Here is an 18,726-nt window from a genome sequence, read left to right on the forward strand (position 1 = left end):
TCAGAAGATGGAGTGTGGGTGAGCTGTGAGGGAAATGAAGACCGAACAGTGTCATGGCCCTCAAGGCTGGAGTCTGAGGAACGAGCACGAAGCAGGCCTAGGGTACAACATGACAGTCTAACTTTTACATCTGTATCTGAGAACAGAGATGGCCCTTGGGCTGCTGGAATGGAGAGTTTAGTGTGAGGATTCAAGACACTGTTACAAGGAAGAGAACATGCATAGAGTGATGAGATGAAGAATTAGGTCTAAGGACAGATCTCAAAGTCACCCATCTCAAACACCAGGGAGAAAGGGTATAGAATAAAAGGGAGTAAAGAGAGCATAAGGAAAAGATTAAGGTGGATGAGGTAATCAGTTGTATGACACACTCCAAGGCATTGGAATTAAACAGTTAAAAAGTAATGTGGTGACAGTAACCTTAGGGAGAAGTGGTCCATTCTAGTACCAGAGCCTGTTGGTGGAACAGAGAGGATGATCTCTGACCCTGCATCAATAGTGTGGCTCATGGCTCTTGATCTCACAATCAGCCCCCGAGCCCACAGCAAGGCCAGTGCAAACCCTGATCTCACTCTCGGGCAGCTGGCTCTCCATCCACAGAGGATGTATAGTATTTGGGAAGTGAGGCCCTTGGAAATGGCATTAATGGTATGTCATCACCAAACTGGCACCTGCCCATCTCACCAAATGCCTGTGCACTATGGAGCACAGTTTCCATAAAGTTCCAGAACAAGAAGGGAACAGCCAAAAGCAGATGACATGTGGTTTAACAATTACCTGTGATCACAGGTCCCATTTGTGACCCTGCGACTGGAGACAAGGTCACACATAAAGACAGCACTGGAGGGACCGTGTCCCCTCAGCTATAGAAGCACTCAGGCCCAAGTTGGCATGAGCTGGAACTGCAGGACAATGAGCAGTGGACACCAGGGCATGAGAGGGAGCTTTGATCAGGGATGGGCACCTTCAAAACGCATTGGAGGCTTTATGAGGAGCCGTAGGTCACATAGAGATAATTGAAACTGCGAGGCCAGCAAAGGCAGAGCAACAACATCCTCAACTCTTCCACCCAGTAGCACAAACAGAGACTGACCACACTCTGAATGAGGTCAGGGCACTGCTTGCATCCAGAAGAGGCTCACCGCTTCATCAGAAACTTTGTTCTCCTCATGTTGGCCTCATAGTCCTTTGTAATAACCCACATTTTCCCACTGCTAGGAAAGAGACAGCAATAAGAGAGCTGAAAGCAAAGGTGTGCATTTCCTCTTTGCAGATTTGGCCTGTCGAAGCCTTCTAATAACCACTCATGCAGGCTGACTTTACCCAAGCTGTTGGAGGATGGTGCGGTTCCCCTGACATGATTTTCTGTCTGCATTCTTGGGGAAGGGGTTGGAATTGACCCATCAAGTGACATTTCTACAAGTTGCTGGAGCACCTCAGGATCCCTGACTCTATCCCTGTGAAGCCTTTAACAAAGTTTTGCATTCATATTTATTTGATGGTTACTCAAGGCCCTTTGACTTTTCTTCCATGGGGTTTGCCAAGCAGATTCTTAATAGCCAGACACTGTGTGTTTAAGAAAGCAACTAGTTTTCACACCAAATTGAGGCTCCAGAGATTTCTAAAAAATATACTATGGTGTCTGAACAGTAGCCTCTTTACTTTTGAGAAAGAAGTCCTATGGAAAGGTTCAGTGAGGGTGATGGGAAAGGATAAAGTTCCTATGTATTAATTCTAAACCAATAACCAAGGCTACTTGAATCCCTTGTGAAGAAGGAGTCTGAGGTCTTCAATCTGAGCAGGTGCACAAGGACAAGTACCAGCCCCGGAGCCTCACTGGGTACCCTGATTTTGTAATGATCACGATGGACATAACAGGAAAGGTAAGGGACTGGCTCAAACCTCAGTTTTTCTGTAGACAACCAGGATTTTCATGTAGCACTTGTGTGTCCTGCAAGGTGTTGTTATGCAAATTCCTTCCTTAAAGAATCCTTGCAAGGTTGAGAAGATGAAACACCACCAGGAAGAACTAAATGATGTTCCAGGAATTTCTCTAGGTTCTTAGGTAGTTGGTACCTATTGCACAGCCCACCAAGCTGCAGTGAGACCAAGGGAAGATTCTGGACTGGCAGAAGACAGGGGAATTGGGATCAAGGAAAAGAGCTCCTCTTCTTCTTCTTGTGGTCTAGCATCCTTTCCCCTGCCTATGGGTAATAGCACCTTTCTCATCTCCAGTCATGCCCTGATTAAAAGCAAGCTTCATGAAGGGAGGGCAGGGACAAGGGGAAAAAATGAGAACCAAGACCTGTCGTGTACAGGTACAAGATCCCAATAATGAATGTAACTGTACTGTATACCTAAAATGTACCAATAAACTCAATGAGGAAAAAAAAAAGCAAGCTTCAGATTGATGGGTAGCCTTGCTTTTAATCAGGGCTACCCAGGGTTTCACACCACTTGTTCAGGGTTTGCTGCACAGATGGGCACGTGACCCATCCCACACCCAGGACCATCAGATCCTGAGTCTTAAGGGAATTAGGAAGCAAGCTCTCTTTCTGCTGGGATTATGGAACAGGGAGAGGTACTAGTGGCTCTCACCACCACATATAAGGAGTTCAAGAAGAAAAGAAGTGTGAATAAAGGTAGGGACATTCCTGATTTGGGGGGAAATACAGTGGTGCCTCAGTTCACAAATTTAATTTTCCTATGATTTTGGAAATGATGGTCATGTTTGTGTTTGTGTGGGCAAGATGGCCACAGTCACCCATTGCAGAGTTTGCAAACAAAAACAAAGTTTTGAAGATGCTTCTGTTTGTGAACCAAATTGTCTGCAAACAAAACTGTTCATGAATCAAGGTACCACCATAATCCAAATTGCTTAAAACCAATCTTACGCCTCACCTTTTTATATGAACCAGTAAATTCCCTTTGGCTAAACCAGGCTAATATCATTTCTGATACATGCACCAAAAAAACAAAACATTCTGGCCTTTCCACCAAGAAAGAGTATGAGCTCAAGCTTAAAAGCCCAAGAGTTTCTCAGCTCACACTAAGGCACCCCTGAGTCATCATAAGATGCAAAGTCCTGTACATATGCTGAGCATATATCCTCATCACATGGAAGGTGTTTCATAAATTGTGGGCATTACCTTTGGCATTTGGGTGCTCCCAGTCTTACAAGGGAGACAAATAACTAACTGCAAAAAACAAGGTGATTTGTGGTAGGAGGACTAACAGAAATGTGAGCAGGGTGCCAAAGGACTATGAAGTAGAATAGAGAGTACCTTGTGGCTGACCACAAGTGTGGCTGAATCTATGGAATCATGAAGTATTTGGCAAAGTTAGAGGAGACTACTACTTATTCACTATCTATCATGCAACAGGTACTGTGTGCTATGTTTTCTCATCCTACCCTCACAGGAACCCAATGAAGTCACTGTGAGCATTACTATGTCAACATGAAGAAATGAGGCCTCAAACAGGTTCAAATTTTTAAAACAAAAAAATCCAGGGTAAGCTCTAGCTTCAGAAAGGACCTGCTCTAGGGACTCACCCATATTGTACGAATGTGGTTTCTTTTCATTACTCATTTCTGCCTTCCATGATGATTTCAGAACATTCATCCTGGTGGTTCAGGCTTCCTTCATCCTTTCTGCCTGAAATAACCAGTAAGAAACATACTTGTGCCCACACTGGTCCCAACAAATGCACTATTGTGCCTTTGTCAATGACTGAGTCACAACTCACCCCTGAAACTACAGCCATGGCCAAGGAAAATGGTGTTTGAGGTTGATTCAAAAGTTCACACCTGAAATTGAGTTGATTCTACTCTCCCACTTTACATGGACAGAGAGTGGAGTTGACAGTGGCTCTTCACAAAGAAGCTGGTTAATGGATGCTGAACACAATACATACAGTGACATCCAGAACAAAAATCCTTCCTTCCTATCCTCTTCAACCTACTTTGTCTTGTTAATATGGCAAATGCCAAGAGGGAGCCCTGGAAATGGTTGGAAGCTCACAATTTCAGGTAGTGAAGTAGCAAGTTACTACTTTGGGTTTACTGGCTTTGGGTTTTCTGATAATTCTGAAAAAGAATATGGATGAGGTGGTGCATAAAACAGAACTGTAATCACATCTCTAATTCTAATATCAGCTTCCTGTTTAGTGTCCCAGTCCCCAACTCCAAAATTACACAGTAGAACCAGAGTGGTGACCCTCAACCTACCTCTACATCAGGATCATTGGTGGGCTTATCAACATACACACACTACAGCTTAACACCTGCAGATTCGGAATCAGTATGTCCATCTTAAGAACTCCTGGTTTAGAGTTTGGGAGAAATGCACTGGAGCACCAAGGCAATACGTTATTTACTAAAACTGTAAATGACTCATTAGCTCCCACTTATGCTAGACGGTGGATGAAAAGCAAAGAGAAGTAGTGAGAGTCTGCTTAACTTAGAGTTTGGGAGAAATGCACTGGAGCACCAAGGCAATATGTTATTTACTAAAACTGTAAATGACATTAGCTCCCACTTATGCTAGACGGTGGATGAAAAGCAAAGAGAAGTAGTGAGAGTCTGCTTAGTCACAAATGAAGCCACAGCAGTCATTACTAAACAGACTTAGGGGCAGCCGGTCTCAGGCTTAGCTTCTTCCCAATCTTATAATTCCCTCTGTATGTTATTCCTCTATCAAAGTGCTCTTCCATTCATCTACACAAAAGACCTTGAGCTCCTCGACCTCCAATCATTTAATTTGAAGGCAAATAAAATCGAATATGCTAAAGAAATTCAGTGGATGCTAAGGAAATTCCTGCTATATCCCACTCATCCCCATTTCCCTGGGAAGCCAGTCCAAAAATGAAATTACTACTGAAGAAATTGTTTACAATAGTAGCAAAAGCACCATATATGTAACCACTGTGGTATGTTTTCAAAATACTTATTCTGAATTATTTTACTTATTTCATAAAGCCCCCATGGGGTGGGTGAAGATAGAGAAAAATTATCCTCTCAATATATCTCCTCAAAATCTAGGATCAGGAAATAATTTCTTTCTCCTCCTGATCTGGCATTCATCCCTTCATTAGACAGAGAAAATCAGGTCTCCTGGGTATTTAGCTTTATTTTTAACTATCTAGGACTAAATTAATACTTACTTTTTAGCCAAATTAAGCCAGGATTTGAGTATGATCATTTCTTCCTGCCCTTAGTGTTGCGTCTGATCTTTTATTGTAATAGTCATGTCTTATATGTACCCTTTGTTATAAACTATAGAAATCTTCTCTGGGAATAAATAATGTAAACATTACAAATAGAGGTAGGTTGTGATATATTTTTTTCTTTCTTCATCTTCCAGCCAAAGAAGTATGTTTTAACTTGACTGGAGACTAATTGTTCATAATATGTGATCCCTCTGCCCTGCACAGCCAAACATTTATTGTTGGCTTCTTTCTTCCCTTTTCTCTGACTCTGCTTTTCCCTTTCTTCTCCTTTCCAAGATGTGAAGTAAATTTTGCTCCCAAGGAAAATCCTGACCAAACACCTCATTTCCCTGTGCATCCTAGAAGAGCCTCAGATCAAACAGAACAATTAACTCAGCAAACAATGCCATTAGCCGAGCTCCCTCTGTACCCACCAGCCTGAAGCAGAACAAATGCCGAACAAACACCTCTTGGAGCATATGGAGGCCAAGAATTGCAGGAGAGATTTTATGGGCCTCTCAGCAGGCCTGCTCTGACTCTTGGGGAACCAGACTATTTAGCATATGTCTCTGTTCCCAGCTGCCTTGGGGCTTTGGCTGAGGACCACAGAGATGTACTTAAGTGACAGCACTCAAAGAGAGGTAGGGTTGGGATCTGCTTCACTGGCATTGCATGCCCAGAAGTGCCCTGGCCAGGACCTGGGCTCTTCAAAGCTGACCAAGAGAACTGTGGAGAAGAGCATCAGAGAATGTATTCATGGGGAGCTTCCTCAGTTACTGGATCCTAGGATTCTAACACATCAGTCACTTACAGCTCAGTCTGGGAAACTTCTTGGGTACTTAGACAGAGACTTAAACTCATCAAAAATCTCAATGTACCATAAGTCTTTAAAGAAATCAGAGACTAAAATGACCTATTAAGGTATCTTGTCCACCCCACTATCAGCAGAGGATTGGTCCATGAAAAGCTTCGATAGTTCATTTTTAAATAACTCCAGCAATGTGTTTTCCATCACAGAACTCCCCAGAAGAAACCACTCGAATGGATCTCATTCTTCAGAAGTGTACCCAAGATCCATCCTAATTTCTCCATTTCATAAGCTGCTCCTTGTACCATCCAAAATGACTCCAACAGCTCTTGCTGCATTCTCTTTGTGAGGCACTTGGCAGTAGCAGCCTGGACTTTTGTAATCTTTTCTTATTTGGGGGAAAGGCTGGTTGATAGATTTGAAAGTTGCTATGCGCCTGTAAGACTAAAATATACACATTCCATAAAGCTTTGCTCACTGGAGAAACCAACCAGACATCAAAGAGTTAAATTGCAGTTGGCTGAATAGAGAACAGAGACAGGATATAGTGGTGTTGCAAAGCATGGGCTTGAAGTCTGCCTAGGTTCAAATCCTGATTGTGTCACTTACTGCGAGTCTATCCTTGAGTTACAACTTTTTTGAGCTTTAGTTTCTCACTGCTAAAATGGGAACGGCATTGCCTACCTCAGAGCATTGTTGGAAAGAATACATAAAAGATCAAGGATCTAGCATAAAGTCGTGTTCAACAGATAGTGATTTTTATTATTAAAGTGATTTACAAGTTTAAAAGATATTTAAGAGCAACAGTTTAGGGTAAATCATCCACATTCAAGGTAAAAAGCCACAAAACTGTACTTGCTTCAGCAGCACATATACTAAAAAGCCACGAAACAAAAGGAATGACCTCATTTGTCATTTGTTCCTTTATCTTGAACCAACTATATGTCTTTGACGTTGCAGGAGAAATTATTTGGGGAGATGAGATATTCTCATATTTAAACTTAAATGACTCAGTAATGGAATGGCCAGGCATCAACTAAATGCCAGTTGAGTGACAGGAAAGTTTTGATGACCACCACCTCAAGCCAGAAGTCAGCCTGAGCCCTCCATTTCTAGTTCTGGGTACCAATCTTGTGATATTTACTGTGTAGGAAGAGAGCGAAGCAGTGCTAAATTATCTGTTTGATCAAGTTATCGGCCCTACGAACCCTGCGTATTAGTTAAGGTTCTTCAGGTTGTAAGCAATAGAGCATTAACACTAAGCAAGTTAAGCAAGAAGGTGGTCTATTAGATTATTATTGGGGATCTCTCAGAATAACTAAGCTTCAGGAAGCCCAGAGTTAAGAATGATGTTCAGGAACAAGAAAACTGGCAGGACAAACTTCCTGAGGACTTGCTCTACCTCCCAGAGCTGAAAATCTGGGAAGTAAATGCATGAACGATGTCGGATATGGGTGGAATGTACGCCAGTGCCAAAACAAGCTGACAAGCCGCTGATTTGACCACAGAATCCACATAGGCAGAGTTCCAGACAGACTCAGAATTGAAGGCAACTGCTATTTCTGAAGGTGGAGGTGAAACAGAAATCAGCAGGATTGGCTAAATATACTCATAAGAAACTCTTTGACACCCCCACATCCCCACCTCCATGGTAGCAGAAAGTCAAAGCTGGCTCTCTGCAATGTCTACCCAAAGAACTGCTGGGCTATGAGCCTGCTGGAGCAGAGGGAAGGAATTATACGATGAGCAGAGGAATTAGGGGCAGGACAACCTGCTGGATTGTGAGCCCCCTTCTCATACTTGCTTCCCAGAAAGCAGGCACTCTGGCTTATGCCAACTGGGCAATAGGCTGTCATTTGTTTCACTAGATGACACAGACAGCCCAACAGATGTACATACACTGACCCCGAGTCCTCAATGAAAAAGCCAAGCCAGCTCTCCCTGCAGTGAGTCCATCATCAGTCAGAGCCTAGGAAAGCACAGCCTCTGACCAGGGGCTCATTCTTGGACATCAGTGATAACCCAAAGTCCCTAACATCTGTGATGCCCTTCATTGCCCAAAAGAAATAAACTGAGGCAGAAAGAAATAATTCAAAGGAGAAAATGAAATGATCGAAAATCTAAAAGTAAAAAAGAAAAGATACCGAATCCACAAGATGAGAATAGAAAAGGAAACACCCAAAAACAAAACATGTACACTTGGAAACTATAATGTGAGGGCAAAAATGGAAAAATCAGTTTAGCATATAAATTAAGGATATTACAAAGAACAAAATACTTTAAGATAAAAATATTCATAATGGGTAAGGGAAAGATTCTAAAAACTTCTAGATAGAGAATAATCAGTTTCTCCAAGCCAGGCAACAATGAGGCAATGTCATCAGAATCCTCAAGGAAAATGTTCCCCAACCTAAAATTCTATGCTCAGCTAAACTATTGATTATGTCCATCTGTAAAAGTGTTTATTAGGTGAACTAGTTTAGAGTCAGATATCGCGGGATTTGGATCTCAGTTCCAGAACTTCTTAGCTGTGTGACCTTAGGCAAATGCCATTTCCTCTGTGGGGCTCAGCTTGTTCATCTACCTCAGAGAGCTAGAAAATTTAACAATAAAGCATATTTAATCTGCCAGGGGGTAGAAGGCTTGAAGCATCGTACTTCCTTTTCCCCACCCTGTTCACCCCTGTCGTCCATCATCTCTAACCTCTCTGATGTCACTCATCAGAACACACTATGAGAATCTGGAAATGATCAGAATTCTGAGGCCAGAAGCCCACCTGACAGCAAGAATGAGAGAAACAGCTGGGCACGGCATCCCTGAGGCAGTAGTGGAGAATTTGTCTGGGATCGCTTCTTTCCCTGAAAACCATCACCTGAGATACATGCTATAATCAGGCCAAGACGCAGCTGAGGAAGAGTTTGCTAAATGTTCAGAAATTTTGTGAATTAGTCGTTAAACATGGTCATTGTTTTTTAATTAAATTATAAAATTTATAAGGAAATATGTTATATTAGAATCAAAAGTAGTAAATACTAAAAACATCACTTTCTAATTATTTGGCTATATATTACAATTATATAAATTCTTGGGATTACTACTTCTGTTCTTATTTGCTCATTGTGTTCTTATCTGTTCCTATTGCATCGAGGATACAAGTGATGTTTACATGACAGATCTTAGTTCTTATTTTTTCCCCCGTTCCCCTAGCCTCCCTTCCCCTCTCCACCCTTCCCTATTTACAAAGACTTTGTTTCCATTTTTCTCTTTTCTCATATTTATTTCTTTCCTTTCTTTTCTTTCCCCTACCTCTGCGCCTTCCCATTCCCCTTTGGGCCTTTTCTTCCTATTTCACATAATCTATCATACATTTGGATCCTTATTTACACTTTTGATTTTTCACACCAGAGAAACAGTATTTACACATGTGTGTCCTATTTATTTCACTTAAGAGCATGACCTTAATACGTATCCAATTAGCACACGTTTACAGTGACAGTTTGTAATAGTTAAAACTTGGAAACAGCCCAATTGCCCATCAACTGGAGACTGGATAAAGATGAGGGGTTTTTAAAATATATATAAAATGGAGTACTACTCAGCCATAAAGAATGAAAAACTAGAGACATGTATAGCTTATTTTTCTTCTTTTCAGTTCTCATCTTAGGAAGTACACATTGTTGGAGAAGCCTGCCCAGCCCCCCACCATTTATCCACATGTCTACCAGCCTAGCAGAGGAGACTTCAGGAAGAGGACAGCTGAGACAAAGTAAGAAAGTATCATCTCATTCTCTGAGGGTTTACACAGCCCTACATGACTTTAAATAAGGGCTTTTGTTCAAACAAAAGGGTTTTACTCACCATTAACTAGAATCAATCTAGGAAACTGTTTCTTCATCCCCAGTCCTCCCTGTTTTGTCTTGCTTTCCAAATCCTCTTCTTTTTCTTCCCTTGTACTGTCCCTCTGCAGCCATTGTAAGGCCCCTGGGATGAGCATGTCAGCTCTCAGACATCCTTACCTTGCAGGTCCTAGTTGCCAGAGGGCTTGAAGAAGGGTCTAGAAGAGGGGGGTCAGGAAGAAGAAGGTACCACGGGGTTTCCCAGGGTCTTCTGCCACTGGGTTCAGGCACAGATGATTCCAGAAGAGCTACAGGAGAAAATGGTATCCACTAAAGACCTCCAATCCATGAACCACTGGATCTGTGGGAAAGGACTTAAGAGAGGTGGGGGGGGTAATAGGCCCAATCTGGTAAAAAGCATTTGCCCACTTAATGACTGGAGGCCAATCTGGAGCACCTAACAGACTCTACTTGTGGGCAGGAGCCTGTCAGACTTCTCTTGGTCCTTCTCCTCCTCTTCCTCCTCTTCTTCCACTTTCTCTTCATCCTCCCCATGCCCCTACCTGATCTCACTGCATGCTCCTCCCCCTCCCACCACCATGGCCTAGCATCCGTCCTCTTCTCTCCACTGGTCACCCTCCTTGTCCCTGACCCTAGCTCCGTCTAAATGCAAGGAAAAACAAATTAACCGTGAAGAGCTCTAATTTACAATGTCTCCATAATGCCTGAGAAGATGCAGACAATTTCTTTAATGAGCACATAGATGCATAGATGATTCTCAAATAATGGTTCCAGTCAAAATTTAGCTTCAATTATTTGCTGTGAGCCCTCTGGTGTAATTCAGAGCCTCAGGAGTGCCTCAGACCCACAAAAAGAAGATATGCTACATTCAGAATTGTGCTGATCCAATGTACTTGAACTTTCTTACTTGAGTTGACATAATCAGGCAGCCATCACACACTATCACACGCCCTTGTGACCTAAACTCAGTACTTAGACTTGTATACATTTTTTGAAGGAGAGAGAGAGAGAGAGAGAGAGAGAGAGAGAGAGAGAAATCTTGGCATCGGTTCCACTTGACCTGTGCCTTCATTATGACCCATTTTCAGCTCACTTTTGACATCTTTTTCATTAGCCTATGTGGTAGATTTTATCATTGTTCTCCAGCATATGCCACCCTCCCTAAAAGAAGAATTATAGCTCCCATCGCATTGGCATCAGATCTGATCATGTGACTAGACTTGCCCATTGAAACGAGAATGGATATGACACACAGTACTTTAAAGCAGAAGTATTAAAGAAATAGGATGGTGCAGCACTGTTTGCTTTTACTGTTTCCTTGAGAAAAAATGTCCCAAATGGAGACTACTTTTCCTGGATTCTGAAAAGAGGACACTTCAGAGCAGAGTGATAGCTGACCAACATTAGAACTTGTTTGATGTTGCACAATTACGCAGCCTAAGTGGAAGGATAGGTAATGCTAGTGACAGTGCCTTGGGTATGCAACCCAAGAAGAGCCACAAGGTTTGAAGGGCTATAATTCAAGAAACTCATCCTATAAGCTCCTCATCTAACAGCAAATCCTCTGCTTACCACCTAAGGCCCTTTAAATTCAGTCCAAAGTTTTTTGGTGCTAGATGAGGTTGCTCATCAGATCGCAGGTCAGTTTATTCCATTACTGAGATTCAACTTCTTAAAATATTGCAATAGGGTCTCCCCTACTGGTTCTCCTCCAGAAACCTGTGGCCGGCCAAATCAATCCTTGCACAGAAAAGAACATCAGTTATTAGAAGTCTGGTCAAGTTCAGAATAAATATTTCCAAATTTCACTTTATTAGAAAATTTAGTAGAGGAAACTAAAGCCATTCTATTTTTGGTCAATAAAAGCATTCCTTATAGACCAAAATTTCCATGATTCTTTGTATATTTCATAAACAGAAATAATATCTTTTAAACAAATTCTCCTCAGTTTTACAATTTTAAATTTCATATGAAGACATAATCAGTGAGTTTGACCTTTAGTAAAATAACTTCTGAGTATTTTGCCAACATGTTTCTGAGACAGACTTTTTAACATGTCTTGAAAACAGTGCACATTTTAAAAGCTTCCAAATAGTCACGAGGAATATAGCCTCATGTAGAAGCCACTGCTAGAAAGCTCATGCAGATATTATCTGAATGAGATTTTCACTGATTTAAGTATTGTGTTGTTTTAAAATACTGGGAGGGGCAATTTTTTAGGAGAAAGAGAAGTTCTCAGCAGCTCCAGAAAGTCGGACAAAGATATGGTCAAGTAAAAAAAAGAAGAAGAAAACAAAAAGGAATTTGGCTTTGAGTAAACAGTTTTTCTTTTTGTCATTGATCTTTTCTATTTAATTAGAAAAACAAATCATGAATACATACTTATAAAAAATTCAAATATTATTGAACTCTACAGAGATTGCTGTCCAATAAGATTTTCAGGAATGATGGAAGTGTTCTATATCTGTGCTATTCAATAATATAGCCATTAGCCACCTATAGCTACTGAGAATACTTGAAACGGAACTACTGTAACTGAAGAGCTGATGTTCAACTCTTTTTAATTATTTTAATTATCTTAAGTTTAAATACTCATATGTGTCTGGTGGCTGCCACACTGGACATCACAAATACAGAATAAAAAGTAAAATCAGTCATTTTCAAAACCCATGTTACAGTTTGGTGTATTCTACAGAAAAATTGGGGTGTGGTTTACAGTGGTTTACTACCGTGACTTGGATGTCAGAAAGCCTGTGTAAATCCTACATATATTATATACTAGATGTGTGACCTGAGCAAGATCACTGACTTCTCTGTCTTCCTTTCCTCATCTGTAAAATTTGACTAATAACAGTGACTACCTCTTTGGGATCGTATGAGAAGTAAATTAACAAACTCATTTAGAGCCCTTAGAAGACTTTCTCACATGTAATGAGTGCTCAATAAATATTAGATATTCATTTTAATATTATCGTATACCTCTTATGAGGTGGCTTATTTTGTACTTCCTGCCTTAGACATCTTTCTGTGTGTCCAAACATAGAAATTTACCTTATTTTTTAATTACAAAAGTAAGATAATTACAAAAGTAATAAAGGTAATGGCAAAAAAACAGAATAGTAAAAAATCTGACTTTCAGAAATGATGGAGTACGTAGCTTAGATCCATCTTCCTCTGATTGATCTAGAAGAATTAACAAGGAACCACATAGGGAGAACAGAAGTCCAATGAATGAGCTCAATCCTTGGCACTGATGCTTTCCTGACAGATAATCAGGATTCAAACAGTGGAATTGTTGAGACAAAGACTTTGAAATACTCTACCTAAACTCTCAAGTAAATAAAAGTCAAGACTAAGAATTTTACAAGAGGGCTAGAAATTATATATAAATAGGAATCAACAGAAATAAATTATGCATTGGATGGATTCAACTGCAGATTGGAAACATTTGAAGAACAAATTAGTGAGTCGGAAGTTAAATCAGAAAGAGTGTCTAAGACTAAAGTATGCAGAGAGAAGAGGATGGAAAACCCACAGAAGAAAATGTATTCATTAGTCAAGGTTTCTCAGAGTAAAAGAACCAGTAGGGTTAGAGTGAGATATATAAAACTAGATTTAATAATATTAAAAACAGATTTATTATGGGAATTGATCCATACAATTATAAAGGCCAAGAAATCCCTCCATATGCCATCTGTAATCTTTAGAACCAGGAAAACTGGCTGTATAATTCAGTCAGAATCCAAAAGCATGAGAACCTGGGGGTGGAGGGTGGATTGCTAGTATAATAAGTCTTAGAGGCTGAAGGCCTGAGAACAAGCCTTGACATCCCAGGCGAGAGAAGGTGGGTGTCTCAGCTCAAGCTCATCCCAGCTCAGCTCAAGCTAAGACAAAGTCTTTCCTCTGACTTGGGTTCTCAGTGGATTGGACAGTGCTCATTTACATGTGTGAAAGTGAATCCTCTTTCCCCAGTCAACCAATTCAAGTGCTAATCTCTTCTAGAAACATCTTCACAGACACTCCCAGAAATGGCATTTTGCCAGCTGTGTTAACTTTCTCATCACTGGGACAAAACTATCAAAACCCACATATTGCAGGAGGAGAGGTTTATTGTGGCTCATAATTTCAGTGGGTTCAGTCCATGGTCAGCCAGTTCCAAGGCATAAACCATTGCTGTTGCAAAAGAGAGGAATGGGGGATAGAAAGAAACTGAACCAATGTAAGACCAAAACCCAACATGGTAAACATTAAACTCTAGCTCCATGTCTAGCAGCAGCAACACACAGTGGTAAGACATGAGGTTTAAAGGGCTTGTATGTTACTGGTTTCAGAACATATGGCCTCTCTTTTAGATTGGCTCTACTCACTGGCTGTCTTCAGTAGACATACCACATTCCTGGCATCTCCCAATTGCTAGGGCCTCCACTGCACCTTTGGCTTCATTCATATAAATGGCACACATTGCTCTCTCAGGGGCACATTGCCTGGCCTCCCAGACCTTCCTTTGATATCTAGACGAAAGTTTCCATTGCCCTTATTTTGGTACCAAAATCTGTACAGTCAGCTCGCTTGGCATTTGGACAAACATGCAATTAAATTTATTTCAGGTCTCTGCTCCAGTGGGTTAAGTCCATGACAACTGGCTCAAGAACAGAAACCACATGGTGGAAGATCCTGATGGAGTTAAGCTGCCCCCAACATGGTGTACGGGAAGCAGAGAGAAAACAGGGAGAAGCAGGGACAAGAATTTGCCCTTCAGGTCACAGCCTCAGTGACCTGCCTGTCTCAGCAGGTCCCATTCCCTAACAGCACATTTAGCTATCAACTTATTAATGGTTGAGTATAGTGCCCCAATGATCTAATCGCTATCCCAAAGCCTAATTTCTGACATGAGACTTTTGGGGTACATTTTAGACCTAAATCAACACCAGCTATCTGGACATCCCTTATTAATTAACTAATTGCTACTTTTAAACCAAGCTTGAGTTCCTTGAACATACTAATTTTCACTTTATCATCTATATTTTTATGTACATTTCCTAGATTGAATCTGTTTTTAGCACCTGAATTCCAGAGCTGGTTGGCCTTTAATTTACTATTCTTTACTACCTCTGTCAAATTTTAGAACTTTGGTTATTTTAGTATTAGAAATTGAATTAGAAAGTGTTCCATTGATTTTGGATTGTCTAGAAGAACTTCTGTAAGATTAATTTTATCTGTTACTTTAATCTTATCTGTTACTTTAAAATTTTTAAGACTTCACCTATAAAACTACCTGTATCATTTTGTTTTGTGTCAAACTTTATGGAAATGTTGTCTTCTATTTTCTTAAATCAGGTTTAGTTATATTTTCTATATGTTTTAGAAAGTTTTTAGTATTATAGGCGTCATTTATTTATTCTCATGTATTTACATGCATGTTGTAGCCTTAAATTTCTCCTTTTTCCATTCCTAATTCTGTTTGTGTACATACATATAAGATTGTATGTGTGTTTATGCATTATGATAGTTTGGATCCATTCAAAAAAGATCCATTTTTACCTAAGTTGACCTTTGTCATCTGTTTTCTACTTCTTTCATTTTTGCTTTTGTTTTTATCACCTTACTTTTTTTGTATTTGCTCTGTTGTTGTTTCAGTTCTTAACCTTGACATTGAGCTCATTGAATTTCAGCCTTTTCTAATACAAGTTTTAAGAATACTTAACAAAAAACTTAGGTAATTTCCTCTTTAGTATTCAGATATCCCACACATTTTGATATATAGTATAGCATTTTCATTATTATTTCAGTCTGAATATTATTTTCTTTCTCCTTATGGTGTTTTCTTTGATCTTCTTAAAGTCTTTTTTCCAAAGAAACTTTTTTCAATTCCAAGTTGCTTTTCATAATTCTCCTTAAGTTATGGACACATAAGGTGGTATATATGATAGAGATTCTTTGCATTTCAGTTATAACATAAAACATTCTCAATATTAGTAGACAGTCCACGCAGGCTTAAGAGAAAATGCATTCTTTAACTGGAAAATGTTTCTAAACACAACTATATTAAATCAAGCTAGTTGTGTTGTTTTAAAAAACAATTCACAAAATCAATTGCATTTGTGTACAGCAGAAATAAACAGAGAGAAATTGAAATTTTAAAATAATGCCAACAATTAACAATGACATTTAAAACAACAGGTACCTCACAAAATTTTACCTTCTGTAGGCCAAATTATAAAAATCAGTAGAGGGCTGGGCGTGATGGTGCATGCTTGCAGGCCCAGCACCCAAGTGGCTGAGGCAGGTAGATTGCCATGTGTTTGAGGCCAACCTGGGTTACCCAGTGAGTTCAGTGAGTCTGAACTATGTAGTAAGACCCTGTTACCAAAAAAAAATTTTTAACTAAAAAAAAAATCAATTAAAAGAATAAAAGAATAAATAAAAGTTGATCAAATGAAAATATGCATTTGTTTATACAGTAGTTTGGAACACCATAAAAATGTTAGTTCTACTCATTATACACACACACACACACACACACACGTGCAAATAGATAAATAATTCTACAATTTATATGAAAGTAAAAATAAGAATATTTAAGACAAATGTTAAGAACTAAATGTCAAGATTCTTTATGAAGTTATGATTGCAATAATATGGATCTGATGCAAGGTGAGAAATAAGCCAATGAAATAGTACAGAAACCCAGAAATAGGCCCTGTTGTGACTGTGTACCTTTTCACAGAGGGTGTGGTACAAATCAGTGGGGAAAGACAGGTTCCTCAATATACAGAGCTGGAGCAGTAGGTGAGAGAAAGAAAGAAGGAAGGAAGGAAAGAAAAAGAAGGAAAGAAAGAAAGAAAGAAAGAAAGAAAGAAAGAAAGAAAGAAAGAAAGAAAGAAAGAAAGAAAGAAAGAAAGAAAGAGAGAGAGAGAGAGAGAGAGAGAAAGAAAGAAAGAAAGAAAGAAAGAAAGAAAGAAAGAAAGAAAGAAAGAAAGAAAGAAAGAAAGAGAAAGAGGGAAGGAAGGAAAGGGGGTAGACAGGGAGGAAGGAAGGAAGGAAGAAAGGGAGGAAGGGAGTGGGGGAGGAAGGAAGGAAGGGAGAGAGAATGGAGAAAGGAATGAAAGAATAAGGGAAAGAAAGGGAAGAAGATTGCAAAAGGAGCAAGACACAAGGGAGAGGGGGAAGAAAAGTGGGAAGAAATAAGGAAAAGGAATTGAATGCATCATTCAAACTATATACAAGTTATATATGATATACAACTATATGCTTATTTCCAGGTAAATTTAAAACTAACTGTAAAAGTTAAAACTCAACTTTAATACAAAAAGGGAGACCGTATAGAAAAATGTCATCATGACATCCAGATAGGAGTAGTTTTCATTCAGATACCAAAAGAGAACAAAAGATGGGGCTGTATACTGAATGTGCATGTGTATGTACCCTTGATATGTTTCATTTATATCTTTCAGCTTTGAACATGCAGTTCATATATTTATATACAAATACATATTTGAATTTTAATTACATAGTACATAGTCACATGATAAAATACTATACAGCAAATAGGGATACAGGTAATTTTGGCACCACTGTAAACAAAGCAAGATAATTACTAACATTAGATGTTACTCAAGGGAAGGAGATGTGATTAGAAAGCATTGGTTACTCTCTAGCACATGATTATAGTACATCATGAATACATTTATTATGAGGAGTTTTAATTTTAATTGTATACATTGTTAATTACATATATGCATACACTTGTATTATGAAACACTTCATAATAAAAAGTTAAAGATAAACGAATTGAATTTTACATGTTGGTTTATAAGAGGCTACCTGACTACTCTTATTATTTATAATAATTTTTCCATTTATTCTGTTGGTTTGTTTGTGATATTATCAACTGCATATTATGATAATTTTGGTGTTTTCCTTTATAACATTAATACTTACTTCTTTCTCTTGTAATTGTATTGGCTGTTGCTTCTAGATCAATGCTAAAATAACAGCGATAAACTTTTCCATGGTTCCTTTAATGGACCACCTTCTGCAGTGTCTCAACATGAAGTTTTGCATGGAGGAACTGTTTCAAGATGAAATTTTCTATGCACTTATCGGTGCACACAGTGCACAGTAGGAAACCCTAACCCCGTCCTATGGTCCGCATGGGACCGAATGGAAGGAGCTAAATGGAAAGAGCACTGTTTGTGTTCAGAAAGGCAGCCACTGTCACTCATGGGCTCAAAGGCCAGAGGATATGGCATTATTTTCAGAGCCAAAGAAGGCTCAGGTCAGGCTTACTTTCAATTATAAAGTAGGTTGTCTCACCAACAGATTGGAGGGAGTCCTCTGTCTTAAAGCAGACAGGCACCTGCACGCCTGTGACAAACCTGTCCCCACAGGCCATTTTCTGAACTGAACACAGCTGAATCAAGAACAAGAAGCTCTCTCAAAGGGTCTGTGATTCATTTAATAGAGTTCAAATTGAGTGTCTAGAAATTGTGATGCTTTTTTTACTTTCAGCTGCAAGGACTCCCTGAGCTCTCTTCCTGACCGCATCTCAGGACTTCCTCACCCAAGAAGCCTGCCACTACTAAAGTGCACCAACTGTTTTTAAATAGTTCCAAGACAAGTTGTTGAAGGGCTGGCTGAAAATTCTGGGGCCCATGTACTCAATACACCTGCAGGATTTCCATGCCAGAGGTGTGTTGTTAATTGCTTCCAGATCTGTTGTGAGCAACAACATACAGACTTTTTAAAAATATAAATTAATAAATCCCATCCCCAACTAATAGAATTAGAATCTTGAGTAACAATGTCCTGGGAGTCAGAGTTTTTAGTTAGCTATTACATAATATCAAACCA

At 39.6% G+C, this 18,726-nt stretch overlaps 1 protein-coding gene and 1 long non-coding RNA gene across 3 annotated transcripts in view; one reads left to right on the forward strand and one right to left on the reverse strand.

Moving 5' to 3' along the window:
- Nucleotides 1–18,726, reverse strand: part of LOC104863178 — a 262,181-nt gene that overhangs the window by 225,564 nt on the left and 17,891 nt on the right. The window contains exon 3 of one of the 2 annotated variants that reach the window (XM_010625505.1): nucleotides 10,033–10,160. The exons of the other annotated variant lie outside the window; for it this stretch is intronic. The gene's annotated coding sequence lies outside the window, so the exon portion shown is untranslated. The remainder of the gene's footprint in view (nucleotides 1–10,032; nucleotides 10,161–18,726) is intronic. 2 annotated transcript variants of the gene reach the window in all.
- LOC104863177 lies at nucleotides 8,800–14,813 on the forward strand. Its single transcript, XR_780504.1, has 3 exons — nucleotides 8,800–8,977; nucleotides 9,669–9,782; nucleotides 14,481–14,813. It is a non-coding gene; the product is annotated as an uncharacterized LOC104863177 (long non-coding RNA).

This window comes from Fukomys damarensis, unplaced genomic scaffold, assembly GCF_012274545.1.
Source record: "Fukomys damarensis isolate Sample0158 unplaced genomic scaffold, DMR_v1.0_HiC HiC_scaffold_37, whole genome shotgun sequence".
Classification (NCBI taxonomy): Eukaryota; Metazoa; Chordata; class Mammalia; order Rodentia; family Bathyergidae; genus Fukomys; species Fukomys damarensis.